This window comes from Pseudorca crassidens, chromosome 21 (assembly GCF_039906515.1).
Source record: "Pseudorca crassidens isolate mPseCra1 chromosome 21, mPseCra1.hap1, whole genome shotgun sequence".
Lineage (NCBI taxonomy): Eukaryota > Metazoa > Chordata > Mammalia > Artiodactyla > Delphinidae > Pseudorca > Pseudorca crassidens.
The window spans coordinates 33156173-33183697 of record NC_090316.1 but is presented as its reverse complement, the minus strand read 5'-3'; the positions used below and the strand labels follow the sequence as shown (position 1 = coordinate 33183697).

The following is a 27525-nucleotide window of genomic DNA, read 5'->3' as shown; positions in this document are numbered from 1 at the left end:
AATTCATATGTTATGTTGAAGCCCTAACCTCCAATGTTATGATATTTAGAGATGGGGCTTTTGGGAGACGATTAAATTTAAATGAGGTCATGAGGGTAGGGCCCTCATGATGGGATTAGTGCCCTTATTAGAAGCAACTCTAGACAGCTTGCTCTCTTCCTCTCCATCATGGGAGGACACAGCAAGCAGGCACCATCTGCAAGCCAGGAGGAGATTCTTCACCAGGAACCAAACCCTGCTAGGACCTGGATCTTGGACTTCCAGCCTCCAGAACTGTGAGAATTACATTTCTGTTGTTTAAGTCACAGCCTATGGTGTTTTGTTATGGTTGCCTGAGTAGACAGAGAGAAGGAGTTGAGAGCGCGCGCGCGTGTGTGTGTGTGTGTGTGCGCGTGTGTGTGTACGGGTGGGGGGGTGTTGAAGGAATTGGCTCATGCAACTGTAAGTCTTGCAAGTGTGAACTATGTAGTTCAGGACAGTGGGCTGGACACTAAGGTGAAAGTTGGTGTCACACTGTTGAGTCTGAATTTCACAGGGCAGGAAGGCAGGCCAGAAGCACAAGCAGGATTGGATGCTGTGGTCTTGAAGTGGGATTGGGGCGGGTTGTAGAAGTGAAAACAAAACATCTGCCTTTGGAGTTGACAGTGAGCACATGGAGAGCTACACTATTGGGTAATTCATCCACAGAAGTCACCCATTTGGTGGTGACATTAGGTACATGATGTAACTAATGTACCTTTCTTATTCTTAGAACACATTCATAATCTTTTTGCATTCTATCTCTTCAATGGTCCAAAATGCAACACGAAGACTGCATAGCTGGTGACACGTCCACTGTGTCTTCAGCTTAGTAACTTGGCTATATTTTTTTCATTTGCAATTACAATTTTAATATTTTCACACATCTTTTTCATTGTGGCCTAACAGTAGATTATTTTCTACAAAATACATGTACTATTGCAACTACTGTCATTTTAAATTTACTGAGTGGTTAGGAAATATCACGTTATTACATATAATCAGCCTCATGTTCCAATGATCAACTTCTGATTTTAAAGAGAATTTGGCTTTAGTATCTGTGCTATAAAAACTCAAAGACAAAAGCAATGCACAGACGGTTATGTAGAGGGAGCCCCTGCTTCGTATTTGCAAATCCATAGATACAACATATGCATTTTTTTGCAACTTGAACATAATTAAGCTGAGTGGAAGCCATTCATTTGTACTATAGTAATACTGTTCTACATTTAAATACAGAAAGACTCTTAGCTCTGATTCCAGGTTGACAATAACTTTACTTGTGAAAAATATAATAGTTAATCCAAGAGAATTAAGTGTATAAATCTTATCGATGATAAAAATATAAAGTTAAATTCTTTTCAGAGCAATTGAAGGAATGCAGTATTACTATTAAGATGTTGATTCTTTTCTATTGTATATAAGTTTTAGTAAAAATATAGTGATCCAAGCATACCTTCTCATCAGCTCTATACTTGAAACAATCCAGTTAACCTTCATGCAACGGGGACATTTTTACTTTACATATTATCTTATAAATACTGGTTTAAAGTTCATGAAACCAGAGGATTTTCTAAAACATGCCTACTGGATATTACACCATAGATTCACATTTCAGCTCAAAGAAAAAAGATAAAAAGGTCTCATATGTTTTGTGAAAATCCCATTCTGGAAAGAAAAAAAAAATCAAAGATTGGTTGATTATAAATCGATTTTATGGGGTATAAGGAATTCCTTACCTTCACAACTCTTCACTCTCCGCCTATTTAACCTCCACCTTCTGGGGCTCAAATGCCTGAAGTGAAAGAAATGAAGATACAGGTCCAACAACAGAAGCTCATTTTGAATATTTCAATGTTATCTCCTTTTTACCATAGCTCTGTGGATGACCTTAGGTGTGTTGCTTGCACCTATACAGGGCATGTTAAAGAAATTACATTCCTCTCCTCCTTGATACACTTTTATAGTGCTATTAATGAATTAGCCTTCTGGTACTTTAAATGTATTTTAAAAGTTTTATGTGCTGTGTTTATTGCAAATCTTCTGGTACACTGGAAAAGTATATGCCAGTATCTTTATAATCTTCCTTTGAAATTCTCTCATATCTATCAAGTAAATGACTAAATTAGCAGATAAATACATTACATACATTGTTACTGCCTCTGTGCTCAAGTCACCAGAGGCAAATGGTCATGAATGACTAATTCATGCCCTGGGGCTTCTTATCACCCCATGACGGATAATGTGAGTCTCTAAATTCAAATTAATCTCAACAGCTTTCTGATAGCATATTTTCCTTTTACATTTATGAAATATATTTGTGATAGATAAACAAATGCAGATTAGGAGGATGTATGACAAGATACCAGAAACCTGGCTTCATTTATTTTTTTTTCACGTACGACTTAGCATTTTGAAAGTGTTTGCCTCCTTTACCTCTGTGTCCCTTGTCAACATTTGGAGACAGCCAGTGTGCACTGTCATTTCTTTTACTTAATAAGTGTACTTGTGAGTATTTCAACATTTTCTCATCAAGCAAGTGTAAATGTTAAGAGCAACCCTGCAGCTTCAAATCATTGCTGAGCTGCAGGATTTAACTGGATGAAAATATGAAAGAGTGTGGAAATGTTGATATTTCCTTGAATGTTTTCCTTGAGAAAACATTGGAAGTTACAAGTTCTAATGTTTGATTTACTTATGTTTCCAAGTTATTCGTCCAGCAAGAGTTATCACATTTATTTGCTCTTCACTTTTACATGTCCTTCTTTATTAACAGAAAATGTCAACATAAATTAATTTCTAATTTCATACTATTAAGATGAGGGTTCTTTAAAATGTTTTGTAATATTTGCTCAAATTCTAAATATATTGAGATCTGCTAATTGACTCTGAATTGATCAAATCAATTTCTGTCTTCTAATATAGATCAGGACACGATAGTGATTATGCTTCATTTGTTTTTCATTGTGTTCTTGTTTTTGTGTACACGGTCATCAAAGATCGTTTACTGCACCGGAGTGGAAATTCAGATCAATCTCTTTAACGGTGACATTGCAAGAAGAGCTATCCAGTAAGGTCACTTTGAAAGGGAGCCATGGCTGAGTCTGGTTGACACTGTAAAGTGGTTCTTAACAAAACCATTCAGTACAGCTGGACAGACATTCATTCAAATTAGTTCATATATCAATCAGAGCTATTAAAATTATAAGTGACAAAATTCAACTCAAACATGCTTAGTCAAAAATGGAAAAGGAACGTTTCACATGCCTAGAAAGGCCAGCAGCAGAGAGGTGTCCAGCATGACTGGTTGCAGATCAGGTGAGGTCAGCAGACTATTCCATTCCCACTTCTAGGCCCTGCTTTGTCTGTGCTGGCTTCATTCTTGGGCTCCACATCAGGGTCTCTGGGAGCACCCAGCTCCCATCACTCTTACTGGTAGCAACTGCATTCCAAAATAGCATATTTCTCTCTCCAAAGTCCCATTAAAAAATCCTTAGCTTGACAGTCATTGGCCTGAGTTGGGTGATAAACTCATTCCTGAATTAATCTCTGGGGATAGGGGCTGTGATAAATTTAAACTCAGTCACATGCTCTTGTCTGGTTCCAGGGGCTAGATAAGCCTTACCTAAACCATGTGCACTGAGTATGGATGGAAGGGGGTGAGGTGCAAGGTCTAAATTATACCCAATATAATGTGCTGCCTTGACGTCTGAAGCCAGGTGGGCCTTGAATAGCTGGACCACAAGGTCCCGTCCACATTCTGCTCTGCAGAGAAGGTCACCTAGCCAAACAAGCTTCCTCTCAAGAGGACCAGGTACAGTGCCTGCTTATCCCTGAGTCATGGATTTCAGTTCCCTACCAGCCTGTGGAATTATTCAAACAAGTTAATCACGTCCTTCTGCGGGAGTGAGGGGCACTCCACCCTCTTGATACTACAAAGCCACAAAGCCTGTCTTGCACAGTCCCTGGTTGTTCACTCTGTTCCCAGGTGCAGCCTCCACGTGGTCCTGTGTGGCCTGCAGTGTCCTCCTCCCACTGGCTGTGTGTATACGTGACTAAGGAACTGTTGTCGACCTCCTCTGACCAGTGTCGGGTGTCCTGTGTTTGGCCATCCCCATAAGGGATCCTCCCTCACTAATGTGAATAAGAGGCGATTAAAACAGGAAGATTCCTCTAAAAATCAGGGGTTACTCACACATAAGGATGAATGAATGCTGAGGGTAGGTTCACAAGCCACTAACGTTAATCTTAGTTTTGATCCACAAGTCCACGCATGTTCTCTGCACCTGGAACTCCTGGTAGGAAGAGAGAATAAAACTAACAGATCTTCCCAGAGAACTTGAGAACGACACCATTTCAATTTAGAACCCCTTGCCCGAAGCAGGTCAGGATTATAGCGTAAAGAGAACCGGGACTGATTTTCTTAGCTGGTGAAGCACTGCGTGTTATTATCGCTTCTATTTTTTGGAAATTCACTGCACTAATTAACACTTTAAGGCTCCAATAAGCCCTGTAGTAAAAACATCTAATCAATATTTTATATCAAGAATTTCTCAGACATATTTGCACAGTATATTTTCATATCATCTATTAATACTTAATGAAAATATTTAATAAGATATAACACTGTTGGGGAATGCTGATATAGTCTTCATCTCTGGAATGTTATATTTTTTAATAATTTGTTTAGAATACCATGGGAATATCTTAAATCTTAATAATCCTACTGAATATAGTCATTACAAGTGAATATTGTGAGAATTATTTATGTGGTCCTAACCTTAAGAGATCTATGTTAGAAGGATGATTAGACTTAGATACTTAACTATTAGACTTAGATATTCAACTATTTAAGTTGAATTTCAGTTCTTTCATTCATTTCTCTAGATTAAATCCTTTACAGGCTGTTTCTCCCTTAATTTAATTTCGGAATATAAATCCAATTGTTATAAAACCAAAAAAACTATCAAGATAGTTATCTCTCTTTTTATCGTAAACCCATGGGGGGAAAATAAGATTAACCTTAGACTTTCTGACCTAAAATACCAATATATTTTAAAAGACTAATATTTCAAATACTAATTTCTTTTTTGAGAAAACTATGAAAAAACCCACTTCTAATATTTGTCTTCTGTGGCCTTCACCACACTCCTGAAAGAGCATATTAAAAATAACATGTGATGCAAGTTATGATGAATGGTTCAAACAAATTTTCTGCACACTTCGTTACACAACAAGGAATCAATTATGCCAATAAAAACAACAGTAACCCACAACCCATGATCAAGTGGTTGTGATTTTAAGTATATTTCATTTTTATTTGCACATCCAACTAACAACTATGTAAACAGTCTGAGTTTTATCTTTGTTATCTTTAATCTATACCATATAATTATGCAGAATTTGGGGTAATCTTTTTCTGGAAAAATGTGACTGGCTCTCAGTGAGGAAGACGGTTTTATTTCTTACAATAAAGCAATCATGATAGTTTAGATATAACAGGGAAATACCTGTTAATAAGGTAATGATTGCTGTTTTTGAAACAGTGTTACCTTAAAATGAGTAAAGAAGGTAAAGAAATGTATTTTTAAGTCTTATAAAAGGCATAATCAGAAAAATTTTGATGGTTTAAAAATAAAATATCTTAGATGCAAAGGAGATTAACTGCATTCATTAGCAAAGTATTCTGACATGGGGGGCAATGTGTGAGGATTTGGGGGATGTTTCATATAAAATATGAAAATATTCCAACTTAGCAAAATCTCACATGATTCTCCTAGGTCCAGAAAATTTATTTTTGAAATTTCTATTTCTATTTTTGGGGGGGAAAACATGTTTAAATCCTCTCCAGTTCTACACTGACAATAGAGACCTGAGCAAGGTATAGCGACAAATACAGTGGCACTTGCAAACACTCCCATGCTCTTTCTCCTGTTCTAAATGACTTTTTGGATTTATATACATGACACAAATCCTCTTGAAATATAAACAGATGACCAACTCTGTATCTATAACTTCGGACCATTGGGACAAGTGTGTGTGTGTGTGTGTGTGTGTGTGTAAATTTAGTCCCCAGTCCTCTTGACAAGGGAAGCCTGGGTGTTAATGTACAGGTGGCTGTATTTCTCCTCAGTACCTGCCACAGTTGTAAATGTGTGATGATTTGTGTATGTTCGTTATTGTCTGTCTCTCCCTCTAGACTCTTATTCAAAGGACAGGCAGCAATACTGAAGCACTGGCAAATACAACAGAGACATAATCCATACCATACATGTAAAATACACATGTAAAATACATGTACTTTTTTATTGCTGCAGTAGCAAATTATCTAAAATTTATCTCTTAAAACAACACAGATTTATAGCTCTATACGTCAGAAGTCTCACTGGGCTAAAATCGACGTGTTAGCCAGGCTGTGTTCTCTCTGGAGGCTCTCGGGGAGGACTTATTTCCTTGTCTTTTCAAGCTTTTAGAGGCTCTTGCCTTCATTGGCTCCTGGCCCTTCCTCCATCTTCAAAGCCAGCTGTGTAGCATCTGCCCATCTCCCTCGGACTGACACTCTCGACTCCCTCACATAAGGATCCTTGTGATTCCTTAGAAGCAAGAGTTTATATAGTTATAAACTATAACTATAGTTTTATAGAACTATATAGTTCTATATATATAGTTCTATATATAGTTCTATAGAACTATAGTTATATAGTTCCTATTTTCCATTTATTCATCCATCCATTCATTCAATAGTCATTGAGTGCCTATGTGTGTTGGTCCCTGTACCCTTGGAATATAAAACATGAACAAGGCATCTAACCTAATCTCAAAGAAACTACTGTCTAATAAGACGAAACCATAAATAAATCACTGTAATACATTCTAGTAAATGCAGTGATGGAAATGTGCATGACGTATTACGTGAGTACTGAGAACAGAGATCTAGCTGGGAGTGGTGTAAACTTTGATTAGCAAAGACTCCTTGAGTTGCTGACAGTTGAGATTTTACAATGAGAAAGAGTTAACTAGGAATATACAGGAACTGCTAGAGCCAAACCTCAACATTCCTTGAGGACTAGAGATATATTTTCAATTCAACTCAACAAACACTTATCGAACTGTGATGCATGTTAAGGAGAAGTACGATGACCTAGGAGAACGTTTAATACCGATACTTCCTCTTGTCAAGGGGATTAGGGAGAGCCTCGCTGAGGAAGTTACAGACATTAAACATGTAATTACAAGTGTGATGAGTGCTACAGAGCAATGCTATGGTGATGCAGGGAAAAATAATTTAACCCAGTCAAGAGGGTCAGGGACTGCCACACTAAGAAATCAATGTTTAAACTGAGACCTGAGCGATCAGTAGCATTTAACAAGGCAAGGAAGAAGAGCTGGGTGCTGGAAGAAGAGTTAGGAAGCTGTTACAGCATCCAGACAAGATCCTGACTTGGGCTAATGGTGTCAGTGGTCAATTTATTCAAGAAATATTTAGGACACACGGTATTTATTAAGTTCCTCTTACGCTGAAGGCGCTATGCTAAATTCTGGAGCGACTATAATGAATGGCACAATGCTAAATACTTTCAAACTGATTCATGTTTGAGACCTAGAGTGAGCAAGACACAGAGACATGGGCTAGATCACCAAAGTTTTATACACCATGTGTCATTCTGGTGTCTCAAACAAGAGTACTTGGACACTGGCATTTGCATTTTACTTGTCATCTAGTGCCTGTTTGGAAGATGAATTAGAGGGTGATAAGATTATAGATGGGAATAGATGTAAAAGAGGCCACTGAAGTAGTTCAGGTAAATGATGGTGGGACCTGAACTCGTACTAGGAGATACAGAAAAGGAGAAACACACATGAGAAACAGTTGAGAGGTGAAATTAGAATTGATGGTTGATAGAGGTAGAGAGAAAAAAAAGCAAGAGTCAAATATGAAACCCCAGTTTCTAATATCAAGGGCTGAGAATGATAAAGGGAGTCTAGGGACAGAGTAAGCACCCCAGCACTACTTGTCAATGACCAACACATAACTACAGCCTGGATTATCCTGCCAACCTAAAGCCAAGTATAATCCTGCTTTAATCTTCCCCCGTTTTCCCACATGATGAACACAAGTTTTTACTTTTTATTCGAACCATTGGTGATAATTGTTTCGCTGTCAGTTTTTTTCTGACGCTTCAAATGATGGGGGCGGAGGGAATCCCGGAAAGACAATGTTTTGGGAGAAAATCTGTTATTAGTGGATGCATTTTTTTGTAGTCAATACACTTTCTCCCCTGAGTATAAATTGTTCACTCCTCTGAGCATTGGAAGAACAGCTACTGAAGAGTTGTTTATTTTTATATGAATAGCTTTCAGGCGAACCGTTTACTGATATTGATCAAATTACAGTGAAAACCACACCAGCACTCTTCCCACAGCGCCATTATTCTCTCCTGGTCACCACACAAGCAAAACTATATTCTGGGTAAAAAGGAAGAAATACATGAAACATACCCTCTGGAGACCAACAACAAATAATAACAAAATTACTTCCAAATCCCAGACTCAGCGCCGCATAATACAACTCACATCCTTCGGATTTCCAGCACCTTACTGGTTATTGTTGACTGTGTTTTGTCACACATCTATCTTGTGACACATCAAACTTTGAGGTCGCAATTTTTGACTTTATTTTATAAAAGAGGTGACTTTAATTTTGCAATAATGTAATAAGTATTATCGGTACTGACATGGAGAAAGAACTGCAGATAGGAATCTCAATAATGAAAAAGAAATACCCTTCATAGACGTGTGTTATGTTGTTTCTCATGCCATTTCTCCTAAAAATTGTATTTTTGTTTGGCTATGGTTCACTCCTGTCATAACTTTTATAAAACTTGACTTTCTGTTCCTCCTACATACTGTGTTGGCTTCAATTTCATATTTGATTAACTTATAGAATAGATTAGTTATAATATTTTAAAAAGAGGATTTAAGGCATATAAATGTGCGTCATAAATGGCTAGGAGAGAATGAGGAGCAAAACATGTCTGACACAGACTTTTTTTTTAATTTAATTTTATTTATTGTGTATACAGCAGGTTCTTATTAGTTACCTATTTTATACACAGTAGTGTATATATGTCAATCCCAATCTCCCAGTTCATCCCACCCACACCTCCGCCACTTTCCCCCCTTGGTGTCCATACGTTTGTTCTCTACATCTGTGTCTCTATTTCTGCCCTGCAAACCGGTTCATCTGTACCATTTTTCTAGGTTGCACATATATACGTTAATATACGATATTTGTTTTCCTCTTTCTGACTTACTTCACTCTGTATGACAGTCTCTAGATCCATCCACGTTTCTGCAAATGACCCAATTTCGTTCCTTTTTATGGCTGAGTAATATTCCATTGTATATATGTACCACATCTTCTTTATCCATTCGTCTGTTGATGGGCAACACAGAATTTTTTAAAGCACAAAAAGAAGACAGTTTCAGCCTGCCAGCTTTGCCAGCCAAGTTAATCTCTCTTCCTGCCCTGTCGCCCCTGCAGACTCATCACACTGGCCTCTGAATTTAAACAGTAGCAGCTGAGCCCCGTACAGCTCGGGCAAGTCTGAATGGAGCTGACTTGCTCTCTTTGACAAGGATTTAAAAGTGATATTTAAGAGATTATTATGCTCAACCGAAGCCATTTGTTCAAGTAAACTGCTGGGAATATCTTGTTTCTTTGGAGGTTTTCCAAAAATATCTAATTCTTCTTGATCAGGGGGATGTAAAGAAAAGAGAAAGTCTGGTTTATTATCTGGTGATGACTTAAAAAAATCAGAGTCACGGGTTAGAGTTCCTCCCTTGCAGACACAAACTTTCAGGCCACCCCTCGTTCGAGTTTTCATAGGTAAGAAGAGACTCAGGTCCTCCCACTTGAATATTTTTGACAGCTTTAAAATGTTAGGGGATTTGCAAAGCGCCCATTGTTCCAGGAGACAGTTTCTCTGCTGGGTTTTAGCATTTTCTTTGTAAGTAAAATGGTCCATTTTAACAGCTTGGGTGTGAAAATTGGCGCAGGTAGGTCCTGAAATACACAGCCGAGGTTCTTTAAGATCTACTGTGAGCAGGCAGTCTGTGAACTTCCTAACCTAAAGCCTCCTCTGATTCCTAGGTAACCAGTCCTGATTGCTATTGTCTTACACAGGAAGGGGGGAGGGAGGGAGGGAGGGAGGGAGGGAGGGAGGGAGGGATGGAGGGAGGGAAGGAAGGAAGGAAGGAAGGAAGGAAGGAAGGAAGGAAGGGGAAAGAAAGAAAGAAAGAAAGAAAGAAAGAAAGAAAGAGGGAGGGAGGGAAGGAAGGAAGGAAGGAGGAAAGAAAAAGAAAGAAAGAAAAAAGGAAGGAAGAAAGAGGGAGAGAGAGAGGGAGGGAAGGAAGGAAGGAAGGAAAGAAAACGAAAGAAAGAAGGAAGGAAGGAAAGAAATAGAGAAGAAAGAAGGAAGGAAGGAAGGAAGGAGAGAAAGAAAGAAAGAAAGAAAGAAAGAAGGAAGGAAGGAAGGAAGGAAGGAAGGAAAGAAAGAAAGGAAGGAAGGAAGGAAGGAAGGAAGGAAGGAAGGAAGGAAGGTAGGAAGAAAGAAAGAAAGAAAGAAAGAAAGAAAGAAAGAAAGAAAGAAAGAAAGAAAGAAAGAAAGAAAGAAAGAAAGAAAGAAAGGAAGGAAGAAAGAAAGACCTATCCACTGAATGGGCTACTCCCAGTGAGATGGCCCCTGGCCCTGCTGCTAGGACTCCCAGGCCTGACATGGACCCTGTGGCGGGTGAGGCTGCCTGGCCCTGGAATTACTGTTCCTGCAGACAGCTGAGGAGCTGCCTTCTACTGGAGGCCTGGCTGTGGGTTCTCAGCAGGGGAAGAAGAATGCCTCTTTCCTGGTGTTAATTTGCCTGTATTATCTCTCCTTGCCACAGAGACTGGGGTTCCCAGTATTCATTCTTATGTGATCTGAGTTCACTCACAAGCACGACCACTTTCTGTGGTTCAAAATCTGCAGCTCAGAGGTCTGAGTCTGGGCCAGAGTCAGCTGTGCCACTAACCCAGAAACAGCACCTGTCACCACCTCATTCTAGGCTCAGGGGCCGTCACTCTCGCCCTGACTCTGATTTTCACAGGGATTTTATCTTAGGAATCTGTTGCCCTTCACTGTGCTTCTTGCTTCGTTACTTCTAGGTGTTGGAGAGGGCCCTCTCCATCCATCCCAACTTACATGAAAACTGTCTTTGAGAAGACGGTTTCAATCTCTTCCAGAAGGTTTTGGGGTCCTATTCAAACCTATTCCTTCCTCAGTCACCTTCAAGCTTTCATTATTAATGCTCTCTTTGAAAGAATAAAGTTCTCTCTTATCAGCTATACTGCTACAACTCTGTAGGTACCAAGCTGCTGAAAAGCCCTCTATCCAATCTGTATCTGTACCACACCTGTGTTCCTAATCTACCCCATCTCTATTTTTATTTCTCTTTCCATCTTTTGCTATCTCCATCCTTTCCCCTTTCTCTTTCTATCTCTCAAACTAACATATTCTTTACCTTTTCCCCTGCTTAGCTCTGTTAAATTTTACTAGCAATATTTCATCAATAGATGAATAAACTGGTGTGCTGGGACCTCAGGGGTGATTCTAGGGTTTGCAATCACATGGTAGCCGGAAAAGAAATCTGGAGAAGACATGAAGGCATCCTGAGGAAAGGTGTCAGGGCTTGATGAGCCGTGGTACAAACCACTGAGGAAAGACAGACATTCAACATGACTCCATGCTGACCACCCGACTGATTTAAAGAGTGCCGGGGGGATCAATGCCACTAAGAGAGTTAAAAGACATGAGTTGTTTTGCAGGGGAGGCACAGATAAATCTGAGAGTACATTTAGGTATCTAAGTGGGAAAGGCCATCGCACTGATAGAATTTCCAGGACCAAAGATGACTGCGGTGAACTTTGGCTACCATCTTGGTACTACGTATATATGTCACTGTTCACAGATGGTAAAATCAGTCCTTCATTCTCACTCAAAAATGAAAGAATCACCATCGGTAAAAGTAAAGTTTTGCTCTCTTGCGAAACAGAAAATGCTAAAGAATATCAAGGAGGTTCTCGTATATTTACATGAAGAAACGCAGAGTGTTTACTGAGCCGTAGTGGGCTTCTGCGACTCTACCGTTCAGGAGACTGACTGTGAAAATTGTTCGGGGCCAAGGAAACCTCAGACACATGAATCAGGACTTGGACACACCTCATCAGATTTGAAAATCTAAGCCTGTTGTAAAACATACTGGAAACGACATTTACCGAATAACTTCGCAGCCCTGGCCCAAAGCCCTAACCCTGAAGAAAGGAGGAAAAGCACAGCCTTTTGCAGAAAAGGAGCCCAACGCTCTCTGTGACAGTCTTCATCCTCTTTTCAATGCCTTTGCCTTTTCTTCTGAGATCTATGTCCAGTCATGTGATTGTGTTTCATAGCCAGTTAGGATAAAGGATTGTAGAAAAATGGAAAGGGGTAGGGAGGAAGGACAGAGTCTTGTACGCGGCCCTGTTTGATGAAATGTCATGAGCCATTAAAAGGCATAGCTAATAAATAATGTTTTGTGATTCAATTATAAATAAAATACTTCCTCCGCTTCTTTTTTCTTGTCTTATGACAAAGCTTAATCAATTATGCGTTTAACGCCCACAAAAGGGCTTTAGGAAAAGGTCTTTCTAAACATACAGGATGGGCAGCTAGACACACATAAAGGGATCAATATCGCCTGACACTTCCAATTTTCGGCTTAATATTCACACTTATTTTTCTGTCAGCAATTCTTGATGTGGGTAAACCGATTAACACCACTCTCACGTTATCTGTAGAATTCCTTTTGAACCATTTCAGATAACAGAAAAATAAAGCCGAGGTTCAAAACTTACAAAACATTGTAAGGGAATACAGTCCCATAAACCCTAAAATGTCAATGCCTGTTGTCTGTAAACATGAAATTTAAATTCACAATTATTTTTTTCAAAACTGAATTGTGCATTAGAATCTATCTGCTCACAAACGCTCATTTTACAGATAACGAATCAGAGGCCAAAGGTGTTCAGGGACTTGCCCGCAGGCACTGAGCTGACTGGCGTTGAATCAGAGAGTCTGGAGTCACTGGGGCGGAGGTGGGCTTGGGGGTGTGAGGGGAGTGGGGAGAGGGGACGGTGATCTTCACAAACGATCTAATAAAAGCTGAAGAGAGTAGACTGCGGTCAAAGTAACTCAGATTCTCAGTTCTTCAAATATCCTACTTTTTATAAAAGAAAATGAAACAATGATGCGTATGGTGTATTTCCATAGGCTCTACAGTACTTTCTTATTTAAAAATCACTTTCAGTAAAATCACAAACTGAAGTAAACTTGCCACGTTTTTTTGAGGTTCACACAAGTTCATTATGTTGACCAGAAATCACGTGACGGTTATGTGAAGTTTTGGCAGAGACTGATAGGAAAAAAGTCCCTCCACAGTCAGAAGTGACCCTTTCACTCCCTCAATCAGAGATTTAAACAGTGGGAATATTGGGGAATTAACATTTGGCTCAGTGCTCTTATGGCTTCTCCAGCCTGGCTGTCACCACTAGGTACCATTTATCCCAGCCCTTCTAAGATTTTCTAGTTCCATGGGTCAGGAATGTTCAGATCACTTTTGGCTAAGCACCCACGTTAATTTCTTCCTTCCCCCTCATTTCATGGACTGGAAACCCCCTCTCACTTTTCATTTTATGAATATGAAACAAATGCCAAAATTTTAGATTTAAAAAGTTATTCTTCAACACTTACGGCACACTCAGCAAATCTTACCTATAAGAAAGCTGAAGTTGCCAAAGTAGTAGAACAAGATACAGTTATTTCTATTCAGCTTTGTTCTGCTTTTCTTCTGCTTTTATACGTTGTGTTTCTATAGTGATGAGAGGCAGGTACTTCTTTCCCCCAAATTCCTCATTAATGAATAATGAATAATTGCGTCGAAGCACAACCTGAGATGATAATTCTAGGCCACATCTATAGAAACCTTCACATGCTAGTTCAGAAGTGGCAGGGACTGGAAATTAGGGCTAGCTGAGGTTTTTATATACATGGAACAAAGCTCCAAATAATGCAGTTATGAAACACAAAACACGGTCTGCTGAACGACCGCTTCCCTGCTTGTATTAACGTGGTTCAGTATAGCGCCCTCTAATACTGGACGGAGTTTACGACTTCTTGAGAGGGTCCCATTGCTCAGACAGGTTGAGGTGCTGTCACTGCACACCTGTGACATCAGAGTCCTCTGACCAATTTAGCTGAGTGGGTTAACGTATGGTGACCATGAACTCAAGGTTGCAAATCACTCCTGGCTTCTCAGAGAGAAAAACTACTCTGCGACCATTAACTTTCTCCACTCACAGACGCCCGCTGCTCTTCATTCCTGGTTGTAGAAAGTGACAAAAAGCAAACCTACCAATTCCGCTACAGAATAAACCTAAAGCTCAGAGGTTAAAGGCATATCACACAGCCTTGTGGTCAAGTGCACGGCTTGGAGCTTCACCACCCTGTTTTGAAATCACAGTTCAGCCGCTTAGCTGTGTAACCTTGTGGAAGCGATTTGACTGTAGAGGTCAAATCGGATATTTAACTCACGAGATTTCTGGGAGATTTAATGTGCCTGGCAAATAAGAGTCAATAAACATTAGCTATCTTTATTAATTATTTCATTTTTATGTACACATGGCTGGTTTCATGTCTACTCTTCCAATAAAATGGTCAACATTTATTCTTCTGTTGAGATCATTCTAGAAGTACTTCAGCTGTTGACTCCCATATACAGTCTGCATTATTCAGTGCATTGCTAAGTCACTTTCTGAAATGTTCTTCATTTATCTGTTCTTTGCACAGCATTTAATAAAATTGATTTTCGTCATGATCGATTTTCTTCATATAGATCGGCTATAAGTGGTAAACAAGTGATGAGCACCCTTAAACCAACTTTTAAACTTACAGAGAAATTGCATATTGTGCAGAGTTCTCACATACTCCTCACTCACCTTCCCCTGATGCTTACAAATTACATAATCATGGCATATCAGTGGTGACATGTCGTTTTCAACAAAAAGGAATACTTAATGATAGAACCTTTTTTAAAAAAAACAAAATATTATTCTAAAAATAATCAGTTACATTCTTACTTATTGTGAAGCGTCATTTTTTTTCTTTGAAAAGTTTAATTAAATGTGATTTATTTTTTTCAAAAGGCACTGCTTAGTGTCTTACTACTGATAGTTACTATTACTGAAATTGTTTCAGATTTGGAACATTACCTTTCTGTAAATATATGCTGGAAGAATAAATAATCCACTCATTAACTGGATCATTCATTCTTCTAGCATATAGTTATTGAATTCGTGACATCTGAAGAGCTTAAAGTAAGTTGCATGTTTTGCATTTACAGAAGGGTAATGTTCCAGTCTGTGTTGTGCAAAATAGTTTCGTGGCTCCTCTCCATATTACTACGAAGTTTTGTGATTAATTTATAGATTACACACACACACACAAACACCTAACCACATGAATGACATCCTGAAAATTTCAGCTTTTAATTAGTTGACTGGAATTGCTTTTTTTAAAAAATTGGGCCATGAATGCATTTTTCCTGTGGTACTTTTTCTGTACACATACCCTGGAATCCTGTTAAAATTCCAGGTAAGGAAATCAACTCATTTGTGGTCACACTGACGTTTTTTCCCACTAAAATATTAGTTTACTAAATAGTCATTACCACTGAGATATATTTTTTTCTGGTGTATTCTTTTTATAATCTCTCCCAAAATATTTCTTCATGCATTTCAAGATTAATATAATTACACGTTAGCCTAGACATTTTATAAACATTAACATTTTGATCCAATTTCCACGTTATAAAAAATGTTCTAGAATTTGCTTCTGTCACATTCCTGACACACTTTCTGTACGCTTTCCACCAGCATTTGAAATGGATTTTCGTTTACTGCTGTACTGTATCTGTGAATCATTCCAGCTACTTTACTGTAGTGGAAAGAGCACGTTTCCCCAACTCTGACAATAAAATTATAAGATGGAGAGTGACCAATACAAGGATGAAAAATAGTTTTCAACTCCAGTGCTAACTCTGATCAGATAGTGCCAACCGGGATTTCTTTGCTAAAGACAGTTTGGAAGCCACATCCAGCACTAGTGCAAGGGTGCTCCACAGACATGGTGTCATGTCATGGAGTTTAATTGGAAACGACTAGTCAATAATTGGTGTTTTATTAAATAGCAGCAGTTAAAATCCACTAATTCCGAGGGAGGAGATTCGAATGATAAACAATTCATTTTCTTAGCATATTGATGCTGTCTGATCATAAAACAAACCATGTGGCCACGGTCTGGTTGTAGTCTAGTTATTCTCATTTTACCGCTTGTATCAACAACAGAGTGACTCTTGCAGCATCTCCAGCTCCACTTATTTCTCGGGTACATGTGAAAATGGTAGAGATAGTAACCATGGCTTGGGAGGAAGTTTGGGAACAGTGTAGTGAAATTACCATACAGCTGTGCAGCATCACAAAAGAACAAACCCTAATCCTTTGTTTTCTCATACTTTTTCTTTCTTGGCATATCTCAGAGGTGTTGTTCTAATGGGCTGGCTTCACAACTGACTTATGAGAAACGTGTCTGACAAACATCTGATCCTTTTTATTATTCATTCAAAAGGTATTAATGGAAGCCAGTCTATGTCAGCTACCATGTAACACTAGGAGCCGAAATCATTGTGACCTCATGGAGCTAACAGTCCTTTCCATGAAAGGACTGTTTTCCTTTCCATGAAAGGAAAGACAAACAACCACTACAAAAACAGAAACAAAACAAACGTAAATTGTGACACAAGTTATAAACACGACAGAGAAAGGCATTTCTCTGTCATTTTAACACATATACTTGGGCCTTATATTTCATACACTCCATGAGTATATTACGTGAGCTTCATCACACAGGTGACAGACATTTCTTAAAGATAAAGTTCTTAATGCTATTCAATGCACTGAACCATTAGAGATTCTAGAACAGTGTTGTAGTGAATCTCTAACAAATATAGCCTGGATAAAGAAAAATAATTAATTTTGAAGTCATATTTATTATTGTATTGCAAGGTCTGTGTTGTCACTAATTTACATGGATGGGACAGTTAATTCCAGAGGTATTACCTATTGTCAACTTATGTTTTGTTTCATGACATAAGAGTGTGTAAATAATTTCAAATGCATATATAATGCATATAAAGTAACTGAAGCATTGAGAAATAAAACCATAACAGCTAACATTACTCTTGGGATAGAATCCATTGACACTAAGTTATATCTTGATGATAGTTCTTTACCTCCTAGGAGAAATGGGGTATAATTAGTTTTCATTTGTTGATTTTCTTGAAATAAAGTAACTTATTCAAACTCAGTTCAGTTCTTTATCTGAAGCCAAACTCAGTGTCAATTAGCTCTTGAGATTTTAGAAAACCTTCATTAGTTGCAGTCACTGAAGTTTCTCACTGGCTCCATGTTTGATAGAAAGTTTATATCATATACCTTAGTTAATATCAAGAATAAAAGAAATACTTATACTTTTGTATACAATGTGTCTCTCTTCCCCTTTTGTTTATTTTTTTGATTTTTAGCTTTGATAGAATATGTCTGAAATGATGAAATAAACGAAGGTACTAAGTATGGTGGAAAATACAGTTGTCAAACTTCAGAAGAATACAGATTACTACAGACGATGCGCTCATAACTGGGGAACATAAATTAGACCTTCCCAACAGGCACTTTAGATCAACAAACCATTTTAAAAGCTTTCAAAGCTTAAACTCTCTGGCAGCTTTTAAGATTCTGTGAATCTGAAAATGCATGTTTTACAATGACCTGAGAGCATGGGTGCAGATTTAGGAGAATGATTCTTAAAGATGGATGATGTCTTAAAATTTGTGACAATACTATACAAGCACATTCTCATACATTTTTAAAAGCACTGGTATAAAATATTGCGTTGTCCTTGGTGAGCTGTTTTAAATAACAAAACACAACAGACAAGATAAGCCTTGGGCTGAATCTAAGAGTTTTCTTGATTCTGAGATGGATAAAAAACGACTAATTTCTCAGTGGCAATTTAGTCAAAAAATGAAGGGCTTGATATCTTTAACATAGACAAAAGAGAACCTATAAAAAATGTTTTTATATTAGTATTCATCGCTGGACAGCTGAATGCATGAAATCTTATTTGGGGACCTGAGAATTTAGACTACCAGTTTGGTTATTTTCACTGAGAGGTTGAATAAACTGAGATTTTTTAATGTACCTCAAATTTCAAGACTCTTTAAACATATACAGTCCAAGTACCATGTATTTTTGGTAAATCTGAACAAAAATCTTAGGGGGTCTTATTTCTTTATTTTGTTGCTGTTGTTGCAATTCATTTTCCCCCAGCTTCACTGAGGAATTATTGACATACAGCATTGTGTAAGTTTAAGGTGTAAAACAATGATTTGATATATGTATATGCTTCTAAATGATTATCACAATAAGGTTCATTAACATCCAACACCTAATATAGTTACCTTTTTTTTGGTGCTGTGGTGAGAACTCTTAAGGTCTACTATAATAGCAAATTTCAAACATACAATACTGTATTGGTAATTATAGTCGCCATGCTGTACATTACATCCCCAGAACTTATTCATCTTATAACGGAAAGTTTGTACCCTTTGATGACCTTTGACCTATTTCCTTCCACCCCATCTCCCACCCTTGGCAACCACCAACCTGTTCTCTGCTTCTGTGAGTGCATTTTTCAAGATTCCACATATAAATGAGATCGCACGGTATTTATCTTTCTCTGTCTAACTTATTTCACTTAGCATAATACCCTCAAGGTCCATTCATGGCAATATTTCCTTCTTTTTTATGTCTAAATAATATCTCATTGTCCATATAGCACATTTTCTTTATCTATTCATCTTCAACGATGACGGATCACTTAGGTTATTTCCCTGTCTTGGCTATTGTATATATTGCTATGAACATGAGGGTGGAGACAGAGCTTTGAGATAGCGATATCATTTCCTTCAGATATATACCCAGAAGGGGGATTGTTGGATCATACGGTAGTTCTATTTTTAACTTTTTGAGGAAACTCCATACCGTTTTCCATAGTGCTTGTACTAGTTTACATTCCCACCAACAATGTACAAGAGTTCGCTTTTCTCTACATCCTCAGCAGTACTTATCCTTTGTCTTTTTGATCACAGCCATTCTGATGGGTGTGAGATGATATCTATTGTGATTTTGGTTTGCATTCCCCTGATGATTAGTGATGTTGAACACTTTTCATGTACCTGTTGGCCATCTGAAGATCTTCTTTGGAAAAAAAATGTCTATTCAGGTCCTTTGCCCATTTTTAAATTGGAGTATTTGCTTTTTTTGTTACTGAGTTGTGAGAGTTCCTTACATTTTTTTGAAGATTAACCCCTTACCAGATGTGTGGTTTCCAGATATTTTCTCCCATTCTATAGGTTGCCTTTTCATTTTGTTGATCTTTTGTCCTGCACTGCAGAAGCTTTTTAATTTGATGTAGTCTCATTTTTTTGTTTTTGCTTCTGTTGCTTGTACTTTTGGTGTCATATTCGTGAAATCATGCCATGACCCATGTCAAAAGAATTTTTTTCCTGATTGAGGGATTTTAAAACATGTTTCTAAGAGTGATTTGAGGCACTGGGAGGCATTGGTACTATACATGGTATGAAACAGTCTCAAATTTTACAAACACTGTGATTGAGATTGATGGAAGGTACAACACTCACTTTCCCTTTTGCTTATACCCATTGCCTAATAGTTTTTTTTGTTGTTGCTGTTGTTTTTCGGTTTTTTTTGTTTTGTTTTATTTTGGCTGCGTTGGGTCTTCATTGCTGCGTGCGGGCTTTCTCTAGTTGCGGCGAGCAGGGGCTGCCCTTCGTTGCGGTGCGTGGGCTTCTCATTGCGGTGACTTCTCTCATTGCAGAGCATGGGGTCTAGCCACACGGGCTTCAGTAGTTGCAGCACGTGGGCTCAGTAGTTGTGGCTTGTGGGCTCTAGAGTGCAGGCTCAGTAGTTGTGGTGCACAGGCTTAGTTGCTCGGTGGCATGTGGGATCTTCCCGGACCAGGGATTGAATCTGTGTCACCTGCATTGGCAGGTGGGTTCTTAACAACCGCGCCACCAGTTTTGGTCCACAGCCCCAAGCTTGGCCCCTCATCTCCAGAGCTTCCTGATGCACAATTTCCATCATAGCTGTCCACTCACTCTTAGGTGCATTAGTTAGATTCTGTGCACATAAGTTACATGTTTCCAGGAACTGATAAAAGTTTAGCTAGGATATTTGCCTCAGATTATCTCCTTTATCCACTCATGTGGGTTGAAGTTCCTTTCTCTCTCTATTTGTGGCTCTTTGAAAAGCTTCAACTGAACTCTTTCTCCCCAGATTTCCCCTCAGATCATTCTTGCCTTATAATCTCCTAAAGGAGTCCTCTCTAGCTCTAACCATGGACATTGAGACATGATTTTATAGTTTATCTCTGGCTCCCTACACCTTCAGATGGAATTCAGAGGTTATCTCTCCAACCGATCTTCCCCCATTTTTAAAAAATTAACTTTTGATCTTGGAATTTTCTGATACTTTTAACAATTTGGTAAATTTCCAACCCTTGGGTGATAAGCAAATTATGAATTCTGAAACTTTTGATTGTCATTTTTTTTGACAGTTATATTGCCAGATATTTTTCTACACTAATTTTTATTCATCCCCATAGCGGAAAAGTTTAGAGAAAGACAACGCTGAGCGAATAGGAATGTTGGGAAATGGGCAGTCTTTCCCCAAAGAGTCTTTCCCCAAAGTCTTTCCATTGGTGGGTTTCCCCGGTGGCACAGTGGTTAAGAATCCACCTGCCAAGGCAGGGGACATGGGTTTGAGCCCTGGTCCAGGAAGATCCCACATGCCGCGGAGCAACTAAGCCCGTGCGCCACAACTACTGAGCCTGTGCTCTCGAGCCCATGAGCCACAACTACTGAGCTCGCATGCCACACTACTGGAGCCCGTGCACCTAGAGCCCGTGCTCCACAACAAAGAGAAGCCACCACAATGAGAAGCCCGCGCACCGCAAAGAAGAGTAGCCCCCGCTCGCCGCAACCAGAGAAAAGCCCGCACGCAGCAACAAAGACCCAACGCAGCCAAAAATAAAATAAATAAATCTATTAAAAAAAAAAACCCAAAACCAAAGTCTTTCCATTGGTGGACATTTGGTGAATTCACCAAAATCCTTTCTTTGCAGCCCTTGGGTAGATGAGTTGTTAGCACATTAGAATGAATCTAGGTTTCAAAAGCAGATTCACATTAACCAAACTCCTGACACTGTCAGAAAACCAGGAGATCAATGTGTTAACGTGAGAAGCAGAACCGTGTTGGTGAATGGGAATCCTCATGTCAGCACAACTAGCTCAATGTTTTTCAATTGATTGAAGCCAAATCATGATCAAAAGTTTGCTTGATGAGAAGAGCAAGGAGAGGGAATCATACAACTAAGCTTTTAATGGATGCAGCAGAGACAGCTCAACTATCCGCACAGAGATTCCTGAGTTATATTGACTGTGATGCTGTGTCAGTTAGTGTTATTACAGAAGGATAAGAGCTTATGGAAAGGCTGTTGGCTAGCTCACAGGGTCATGGAAAGGATGGGGAGCCAGGATCAGAAGGTGAGCAGGAATGAAGTCAGTCTGTGTCAAAGCCACGCTAGGGAACTCGGGGTGCAGCAGCTGGCACTGGTCACTGGGGCCAGCAGTGCACCTCCGACACTGAGGTCCCTTAAAACTCAATGAGCTGTAGCTGCTCTGTGCCCAGAACAGTGTCCCCACTGCTTCTGCTTCTCTGCTTCTTTGACTTTGCATTCCAGGCCTGGTGGGTGCCTCAGCTTAGCTGGGCCTCCTACCAAGACACATGCTGTATGAATGCCCCAAGCACAGAAACAGAGTATGATATCGGGCAGCCAAAAAAAAGGTGTGGGGGGGTAAATATTCATCAGAACTCCTTACGGCCACAGTAGGCATCCTCTCCCCGCAGACAGCGGTGGGACAGGAACTGCTATCCCAGTAGTATAGACATCACTGTCATGCAGGCCTGGTATCAAGTAAATTCCGAGCCTGCCCCTTTCTTACAGTGTTGGAAAAAGAATGAAAAGTGCTTAGTACACTGCTTGGAACACAGGAGGTGCTCATTAAGTAGAAGTCACTACTGTCATCTCCACTTCTGCCCAGCCCTCATGCTAATTCGCGTGTCCTCTCTGCATTGGGTTAGCCCTGGGGCCTGGCTGGTGACTGTGAACCGTTCTACTGTCATCCTTTATGTGCTGGTTTCATAGTTTATTGGTCAAGGGAAATGCACTTTTCCTTATTTCCAAGTCCTAGAAAAAGCTTGACTTATTGTCCACTGACAACATTTATAAGGGTTGTTATAGAAAGAATAAATAACATTACACATGAGAAAATGCCTTGCTTGTTACACAGCACATATTAGGAATTCAAAGGTATAAACTTTTATACCTTTTACTGGAATGTTCTTTTTAAACTTTTGCATCCCCAAACAAAATTACAGATAAAATCAATTAATAAAAATATTGACTGAGTTGTAATTTTGTTCAGTACCACAACTACATTTCTTAGCCTTTGATACTCAGTCGTGTATAATGATCTAGGCACTGCCTTCTGGCGGCGGGCTGAGTAGTAACCCAGAGACACACCCTATTACCTTAGTGCAGGGTAAGTTTCAGTTTTAATGAGATTTAGCACACCATTTCCAATTTAGAACAATAAGTCTATTTTCTCCCTCATGCTTGGAAGATATAAACATCTCTTTCCTAGCAGGAAAGGTAAAAAATGTCTCTGCAGGTTTCTTTTTATAAAGCATATAATATTTACTAAGCATCTATTCTGTGCTAAAGCCATTGTGGAGTTATATTATCTAATTTGATTCTCAAAACAGCTCTGTGAGATCAGAGTTATTTATTGTTACCACTGTAAATTTTTTTAAAAAGTAGGTAAATTTATTTCACTTTAAACCTGGTTAAAGACAAAGACGACTTTCCCAGGTCCTTGTGTTTTCTTTGACTAAATAAGACATTTCACCTGTTTTCTTAAGAGTGCCACCCAAAACTCCAAGACTCACTAATAGAGTAACAAGAGAGCTGGTACCCCATCTGCAGCAGAACTGAAGGAAGCCAGAGTCGCCCCACTTTCCAGTGTAGTGCGTATGGATGTTCACACAGGCAGCAAAACACAGTGGCTGAGAACCCACAGTGAAGCCAAACTGCCTGGGTTCAAATCTCAGTTCCACCACTGATTAGCTGTGTGACCTTGGGAAAGTCACTTAACTTCTCTGTGCCTTAGTTTTCTCATCAGTAAAATTGGGGATAATAGTAATAACTACCTGAGAAAAAGTAAATGAGCTAAGTATTTCAATTTTGCTCACTCAACACAGGAGGAAACAGACTCTTAATTGGGGGGAAGTGGCAAAGGAAAACAATGTTTTCAAGTCAGAGCCCATATTTCATCTTTATGTTTCCTCAGCATCTTCCATGGTGTCATTAGCAGGTAGATGTGCAATAAATGCTTCTCAGATTAACAAATAAGAAAATCACTATCTATAAATTTATTATGTTGGCCTTTTTTTGGGGGGGGGTCAGAAAACAGTGAAAGAGATAATATGAGCAATATTCATTTAGAAGTCCCCAAACTTTATAATAAAGAAGGCATTTAGACCTTTCTCTTAAATGGTTATAAGAGGGTTGAGGCAATACCTTTCTCTTTAAGGAGACAGAGACATATTAGCAACAGTGTGGTATTTTAAAGGCAGACCTATGAGGGCTTAAATCATGGATCCACTACTCACTGTACTTATGACCTTGGGAAAATAACTACTCAGCTTCGACATTATTATCTGTAAAATGGGGAAAGTAATATGGAAATATAAAATTAGACTATGTATGAAATCACCTGATATATGTACAGGCACACAGGTGTGCACTCTCTTCCTGTTTCGGTAGAGAAGCTCTTCTAAAAGAAGGTCGAAGTGGAATGAAATTTGTTGCATGACTTGCTGGGTCCACTCTTTTGAACAATCAGTAGAAGGACTGAAAGAATAAAAGAACAGAAAAAATAGAAGTTTAATCTTCCACTCCACTGTGGAGTCATATAATTTTTTTAAATTGAAGTATAGTTGCTCTATAATATTGTGTTAAGTTTCGGGTGTACAGCATAATGATTCAGTATTTTTGCACCTGAAATACATGAGAGCATTGCCATTTATTGTTACCTTGAGTGTCTAGCTATAAGTTGTTCTATTGCGACAAAGACAAGGTGAGGCAACCCAAATTTGAAACAGACAGGGCAATCCAATAGCAACCAGTCAGTAAGAAGTACTTTTTAGTAGAAGACAGAGAAAATGCTATTCTCAGAAACCTAGTAATGAGCTTTCACAGACTGGAGAAATAAGAAATGTTGAATTAGCTAAACCTAAACTGGAAGAAGAAATATTAGGATCGTTAACAAAAAAGATAATAAAGCAAACAGAAAAGTCAAAAGATTGGAGGCCAATAAATTTCTCTAGTAGCTGTATTGGTTTTTGTTTACTTTCTATTTCTAATCAGTATTGCAGAGAGCAACAGAGGTGCAAAATGTAACAGAAGGAAAAATAAAAATTCGGGACTTGAAAGTAACAGGTAGAGAGATGATTTACCATAAAATTTGTCATAAAATTTACCATAGAATTTGGGGAAAGATCCCAGAGAAATTACAGTTTAAATTCTTGAAGGGAAAAAAGGAAAAAATGTTAGTGGAAAGTACTGAGCAGATTTGTGAGATCTGGAAAAATAATATTGAGTATAAAATTTCTGCAGACCAAGGGTATTGTTTCTCATCCAAGACACTTTACATAAGACATTATTTAAACTGCTATTACAAAAAACTATATACAAGAAACTGAAGATTTAAGGTTTAAGCTTTCCTTGGCAGTAACCAGAGCTGAGTTTCAATTAGCATTCAAAACATTTATCTCAGGTTAAAGTATGAAATAAAAATAATTAATTGACATTATAAAAGTGCTATATAAAAAAGACATCAACTCCTAACCCCAAGAAATGAATCTTGGATTTTTCATGGACCAGAGTGTTAAATCTGTGAAATCCCCTGAAAACCGAAATCATCTAATTTATATTATTAATCTTTACTCTCAGAAGAATGCAGTGTTTCTTAAGGACAGAATTATGAAAAATTAAACTTGTACACACAATGGAGAGATGTGTGACTAAACTACCTTATTAAAAATAAGGCACAGAAACAGAATAAATAACTCCTTGGATTGATGGTACAGGTTCCAGTGCAGGTACAGTGACATCTGGCAAGATTTTTTTTTTGCGGTACGCGGGCCTCTCACTGTTGTGGCCTCTCCCGTTGCGGAGCACAGGCTCCGGACGCGCAGGCTCAGCGGCCACGGCTCACGGGCCTAGCCGCTCTGCGGCATGTGGGATCTTCCTGGACTGGGGCCTGAACCCGTGTCCCCTGCACTGGCAGGCAGACTCTCAACCACTGTGCCACCAGGGAAGCCCATGGCAAGATTTTTAATGCTGTGTATTTAAAATATTGCTTCCATTTATCCTCCATCCTTTATCCAAGGAAAATATTTCAAACAGAGAGAAGTTATCCGAATGATTATTTTCTCCTCTATGCTGCTGAAAGTCTCCTTACCACTTTTAAAGCCCTAAGCAATAGAGCAAATCCCTCAACTACTAATACACCTGGCTGTAAAATTTGCAGTGACTACCCATTTGTGCCTTTTTTAAATTATGAATTTTGATGAGTTAAATTGACAGCCATGTCTTGCTGTAAAGGTCTATTCTGACATACTTTCATGAAGCAAAGAATAAAGGAAATTTGGATGCAATCTTCAATTAAATCATTACATTCTTGGAATCTGTAGCTGTAACATATCTAACAAGTATTTTTAAGTAAAGATGTATTCTTCTGGCAGTTTTTCCCAACTCTACACTTGTATAGTGAAAATAAGGAATTTAGATTGTAGACATTGTCAGACCTCAATATTAGGAGAAAAATAGACTATTAATGTTGTTATGCCTTAATTTTAGGGCAAAATATTAAAAAGAATGTTAGGTAAAATTGAATGAGAAGATTAAAAACAACTTTGATCACCAAAAACCAGGCCAGCAATCTATGGGCCAATTCTCACCCACTGCATGTTTTTGTAAATGAGTTTTACTGGAACACAGCCATGCTCACTTGTTTGCATATTGAAAATGACCGCTTTCATGCTACAATGGCAGAGTTGAGTAACCTCAGCGAAGATTATATGGCTGGAAAACCTAAAATATTTACAATCTATAGCAAAAGTTCCCCAACTCCTGATCTAAAAGATCACTGGAAACAAATTTTACAATAATTCTTAAGCCATGGAAATCTTACAACTCAAGATTAGGGCTGATCATATCCCTTTATTCAATGATTTATTATTCAATTTCTACGTTATGCGGAAAACTGGTTTTTTTCTCCAAGAAAACTCTCTGATCGATTCAAAAGTTATAAATTTTGTGAAGAATTGGAGATGAGAAAAACCAAGCAGACTGTCTAAAGGTTCTTAATCTGATTAGCTTCAGAGAGTCCATAACCTATTCAAACATCATACAATGTTTTTCAGTTTGTATGTCTGGGCATAATTCTTGTGTGAAGGTCCACAGTTTTCCAAGAATGTAGTGATAAAGGCTCAAATGATTTTCATTGCAGTTCGTGACTCAAAATATTTAAGAATAACTGATTTAGACAAATCTGAATCTTTGAAGATATGGATTATGAGGCCAAGAAGCTTAAAGTACTTTTTTCTTCAAAACTGTATAACTAGAATTAAAAGCTAGAATTTCTTGCTCCCAGTTAAAGGTTTTTATTCATGTTGCTGCCAATTTTCCAAAACAAATATTATTGTGACAGAAAAGTCAGAAGAGTTAAATTTTTCTGGAATTAAATATAGGAAGCAATTATACTTTGTATCCTCTTTTAAGATGCATGACTTTTACTTTCATGATTTTAAAGACGAAGATGGGGAGGTGAGATGGAGGTATGGGGCCTGGGTCTCTTCAGGTCCTGGTGGTTTATGTGGCATCAGTGCAACTGATGCCGTTTGCTGTGAAGCCAGTTGAGTTTACTGGTCTAAAGCCATTGCCAAATATAAAATTCAGAGATAGGAGAATCAGTTGACCCCAATACTACAGCCTTCCTAATATCCCAAAGCTGGAGACATTATGCTTTGAACTTTGCTCGGTTTTTCCACTTTTACTGTGTGACAGCTCCTCTTGTGTTTTTGAGTGGGGAGAAGAAAAAGGGAAACGAGCAAACGTC

At 38.6% G+C, this 27525-nt stretch overlaps 1 long non-coding RNA gene across 1 annotated transcript in view; it reads right to left on the bottom strand.

The window, feature by feature from the left end:
- LOC137216223 (uncharacterized) overlaps nt 1–24243 on the bottom strand; it is a 41141-nt gene extending 16898 nt beyond the window's left edge. Inside the window, exons 1-3 of the long non-coding RNA XR_010939638.1 lie at nt 24118–24243; nt 4214–4313; nt 1758–1813 (exon numbers count right to left, since the gene is read on the bottom strand). This is a non-coding gene — a long non-coding RNA (uncharacterized lncRNA). The remainder of the gene's footprint in view (nt 1–1757; nt 1814–4213; nt 4314–24117) is intronic.
- Between the last annotated feature and the right edge of the window lie 3282 nt (nt 24244–27525).